Source organism: Salmo salar, unplaced genomic scaffold (genome assembly GCF_905237065.1).
Source record: "Salmo salar unplaced genomic scaffold, Ssal_v3.1, whole genome shotgun sequence".
Lineage (NCBI taxonomy): Eukaryota > Metazoa > Chordata > Actinopteri > Salmoniformes > Salmonidae > Salmo > Salmo salar.
The window spans coordinates 26411-31234 of NW_025548333.1; the positions used below are offsets into that span (position 1 = coordinate 26411).

The following is a 4824-nucleotide window of genomic DNA, read 5'->3' on the forward strand; positions in this document are numbered from 1 at the left end:
TACAGTCTGGTGATATACCAGGGACTGGGGATGTAGTTAGGTTTGTACAGTCTGATGATATACCAGGGACTGGGGATGTAGTTAGGTTTGTACAGTCTGATGATATACCAGGGACTGGGGATGCCGTTAGGTTTGTTTTCCTCTAGCTATTCTCCAGTTTGCTCCCAGCAGCGTTCATAGAACATAGATCCCTGTTCAACTAGGCTGCAGAGTTCCTAGTTTGACAGATAATTCAACCAGTGTGACCAGTGGGTTTCTTTAAATGAATGAATATGAAACTGCCTTAAATACAGATGTGAAGCACAGTATGTTTTAAATTCTCACTCAAAATATGCACTGCTCTATTTGAACGTCTCAATATAATATTATTATTTAATGAAAGGAATAAAAATACATTTGTATGCAAATAAAAAAGTATCTTAACTGCGTTTCCCTCCAGTCCGCAGACGGCGATGTGCGTCTTTAAGGCGATGCTGCAGCGTGACGTATAATCTAGTGGACGGAACGGATCAACAACAACGAGTCAGCCACCTTGGTAGCCAACAGCCGAAACATTTAGACTGTTTCTGTGCATATTTGCCTCTGTGTTTTAAATATACTTCTGACATCTAGTTAATAGACACCATTTAAATGTTATAGGTACATTGTTAGTCAACTAGCTGGCTTGATAAGTTAGCCTAGCACTAAACTAGTCGCTCATGCTAACTAGCTAGCTAGCTAACATCCCCGACCATGAACTCACTGATGTATTCCTCGCCTGCTAAAGAAGAGGTCTGAACATGAGCTCCCTAAACTACTCCCCTCCTGTTAAAGAAGAGGAGGTCTGCTGGACGGAGAAAGAAGCTCTGGGGCTGAACATTGTCGTGAAAGAGGAGAAGGAAGAGGAGGATGTCACAGTAAAACAAGAAGTAGAGGGTGAGACTGTTACTGTGAAAGAAGAAGAGAAAGACGTTTCAGTGAAAGAAGAGGAAGACTCGTTCAGAGTGAAAGAGGAGGAGGATGTTACAGTAAAAGAAGAGGAGGAAGAGAAAGAGGAGGATGTAGTTTTTGGAGTGAAGGAGGAGAAAGAGGGAGAGATAACGGTCATATTGACAGAGGAGTCAGGAGATCTGATTACCATCAGTAAGTACTGTCTTAAAAACGGGCTCTAACTCTCCAAAGGTTTTGAACGAACGTGTTGTTTTAAAGCAGCATGCTACTGAAATTCTATACTTGAAGATGTTGTTCTGTACTATAGGAATTCATGTTATAATATAATGTTAAAGCTACATTTTAAAATGGATGATTAAAGCCCTGAATGCTGATTGGCTGACAGCCGTGGTATATCAGGCCGTATACCACGGGTGTGTCATGTATTTTTACTGTTCTAATTATGTTGGTAACATGTTTATAATAGCAATAAGACACCTCAGGGGTTTGTGATAGATGGCCAATATACCACGGCTAAGTTCTGTATCCGGGCACTCTGTGTTGAGTCGTGCTTAAGAACAGTCTTTAACCGTGCTATATTGGCCATATACCACACTTCCTCTGGCCTTATTACTTAACTGTAACATGTGTATACCATCAGAGTCCCCCCACCACAAAATCACAACTTAATTGTCTCACAGAATGGCAAACATGTTATAAATGAAATTTTTGACGTGTGTCCATTGTAGGCCTTGCGTAGAGTGTGTATACCCGCAAAAGCAGATTTCTAAATAATGTTGGAGAAATACATAAAATAAGTGTCACGTCCTGACCATAGTAACTGGTTATTTTCTATGGTAGAGTAGGTCAGGGTTTGACAGGCGGTGTTTTGTGTTTTTCTATGTTTTCTATTTCTATGTGTTAGTTCTAGGTTTTCTATTTCTATGTTTTTTTGGGGGGTTGATCTCCAATTGGAGGCAGCTGGTCCTCGTTGCCTCTGATTGGAGATCATATTTAAGTAGGGGTTTTTCTTCCTGGGTTTTTGTGGGCAGTTGCATTCTGTTTAGTCTCTGTACCTGACAGAACTGTAAGTTGATAATTTCCTTTTGTTATTTTGTCATTAGTGTTTTGACTAAATAAATATAATAATGAACACTCAACACGCTGCGTTTTGGTCCCCTCTATACGACGCCCGTTACAATAAGAAGCATTATTGAAATGAAATGGACACGTGTTATGGGGAGACTGAACATATTAGCAAAAGGACAAGCGTTTTGGGGAGACTGAAAATATTAGCAAAAGGACAAGTGTTTTGGGGAGACTGAACATAATAGCAAAAGGACAGTTTGTAAGTCTTCAAAATAACAATTTTGAAGGAAAGGTGTGGCTAAACAAAAAAATATAATTTAGAGAGATAGTAATGTCCATTATTACTTTAGAGATGAAGTGGGACACCAACAAAACGTTATTAACAATGGATCAACTGCAGCCTATAACACTGACTGGAATAGTAATATATATTATTATAGAGCTCTGATCAGCCTATAAACATTATCTATTATTATAGAGCTCTGTTCAGCCTATAAACATGACATTATCTATTATTATAGAGCTCTGATCAGCCTATAAACATGACATTATATATTATTATAGAGCTCTGATCAGCCTATAAACATGATCTATTATTATAGAGCTCTGTTCAGCCTATAAACATGACATTATCTATTATTATAGAGCTCTGATCAGCCTATAAACATGACATTATCTATTATTATAGAGCTCTGTTCAGCCTATAAACATGACATTATCTATTATTATAGAGCTCTGATCAGCCTATAAACATGACATTATCTATTATTATAGAGCTCTGATCAGCCTATAAACATGACATTATCTATTATTATAGAGCTCTGCTCAGCCTATAAACATGACATTATCTATTATTATAGAGCTCTGATCAGCCTATAAACATGATCTATTATTATAGAGCTCTGATCAGCCTATAAACATGACATTATCTATTATTATAGAGCTCTGATCAGCCTATAAACATGACATTATCTATTATTATAGAGCTCTGATCAGCCTATAAACATGACATTATCTATTATTATAGAGCTCTGATCAGCCTATAAACATGACATTATCTATTATTATAGAGCTCTGCTCAGCCTATAAACATGACATTATCTATTATTATAGAGCTCTGATCAGCCTATAAACATGACATTATCTATTATTATAGAGCTCTGATCAGCCTGTAAACATGATCTATTATTATAGAGCTCTGATCAGCCTATAAACATGACATTATCTATTATTATAGAGCTCTGATCAGCCTATAAACATGACATTATCTATTATTATAGAGCTCTGATCAGCCTGTAAACATGATCTATTATTATAGAGCTCTGATCAGCCTATAAACATGACATTATCTATTATTATAGAGCTCTGTTCAGCCTATAAACATGACATTATCTATTATTATAGAGCTCTGCTCAGCCTATAAACATGACATTATCTATTATTATAGAGCTCTGCTCAGCCTATAAACATGACATTATCTATTATTATAGAGCTCTGCTCAGCCTATAAACATGACATTATCTATTATTATAGAGCTCTGATCAGCCTATAAACATGACATTATGTATTATTATAGAGCTCTGATCAGCCTATAAACATGACATTCCCTGAGAGATTAGATTTGGAGCTCTTCATCATTTGTTTTTAAATCTCACCGTCACCAAGTTTATTATTAATGATGTAATGTTGTGAAAACTGACCTCAGGGTATTGAGGGATCTAGTCTAGATTAAACCTCATAGGAAGACATTTTTATTTAATGCAGGTTTCATTCAGGTCTCTCTGTTTAACTAGATACTCTGTTTGTCTTTGGCAGGAGAGAGACCAGACTCTGACAGCAGGAAGAGTTCCTCAGGGGAAACAGACCCAGAGACGCCTAACCAACACCACTGCTCCCACTGTGGAAAGAGTTTTAGGTGGTTTGGGAGCCTGAAAATGCATGAGAGAACACATACAGGAGAAAAGCCCTACCACTGTTCCCACTGTGGAAAGAATTTTACTCAGTTAGGGGCCCTGGTTGGACATGAGAGAACACACACGGGAGAGAAGCCTTATCACTGTTCCCACTGTGGAAACAGTTTTAGGTGGTTATGGGTCCTGAAAAAGCATGAGAGAATACACACGGGAGAGAAACCTTATCACTGTTCTCACTGTGGAAACAGTTTTAGGTGGTTAGTGAGCCTGAAAACGCATGAGAGAATACACACAGGAGAAAAGCCTTTCCAATGTTCCCAGTGTGAAAAGAGTTTTAGGTGGTCGGGGAGTCTGAAAAAGCATACGAGAAAACACACAGGAGAAAAACCTTTCCAACATACTAATACACAGGAGGAGAAGACATACCACTGCTCTCATTGTGAAAAGACATTTTCCCAGTCAGAGGACCTGAAATCACATGAGAGAATAGAGAGGCTGTGTTCTGACTTGTGTTTCTGACTGAGAATTTGTCCACGGCCAGGATTCATAGGGCCAGGGTGTCCGCTATGGACGCCTGGAAAAAATCAGCAGTGGACATTTCTGAACGTTTATCCAACAGACCTGTACATCCATGAATGGATCTCTATAATGTGTAACTATTTCTGATGTATGTGTTGTGATGAATTGTTTAATAGATGTACTATGTTAGGTATATTTATCTGTGGTTTAATTTGAACAGATTTTACTGATGCTATTAGATTGCTGTGTGGGGGGAGTTTTATATATACAGTGCCTTCAGAAAGTATTCACACCCCTTGACTTGTCCCACATTTCGTTGTGTTACAGCCTAAATTTAAAAATTATTTGTATTTATTTTTATTTCACCTTTATTTAACCAGGTAGGCTAGTTGAT

The 4824-nt window shown here is 37.8% G+C and overlaps 1 long non-coding RNA gene across 1 annotated transcript; it reads left to right on the forward strand.

Annotated features, from left to right (window-relative positions):
- Window positions 1-1063: 1063 nt before the first annotated feature.
- Window positions 1064-4623, forward strand: LOC123732911 (uncharacterized). The gene is made up of 2 exons (XR_006763486.1): window positions 1064-1122; window positions 3814-4623. It is a non-coding gene; the product is annotated as an uncharacterized lncRNA (long non-coding RNA).
- The last annotated feature ends 201 nt before the right edge of the window (window positions 4624-4824 follow it).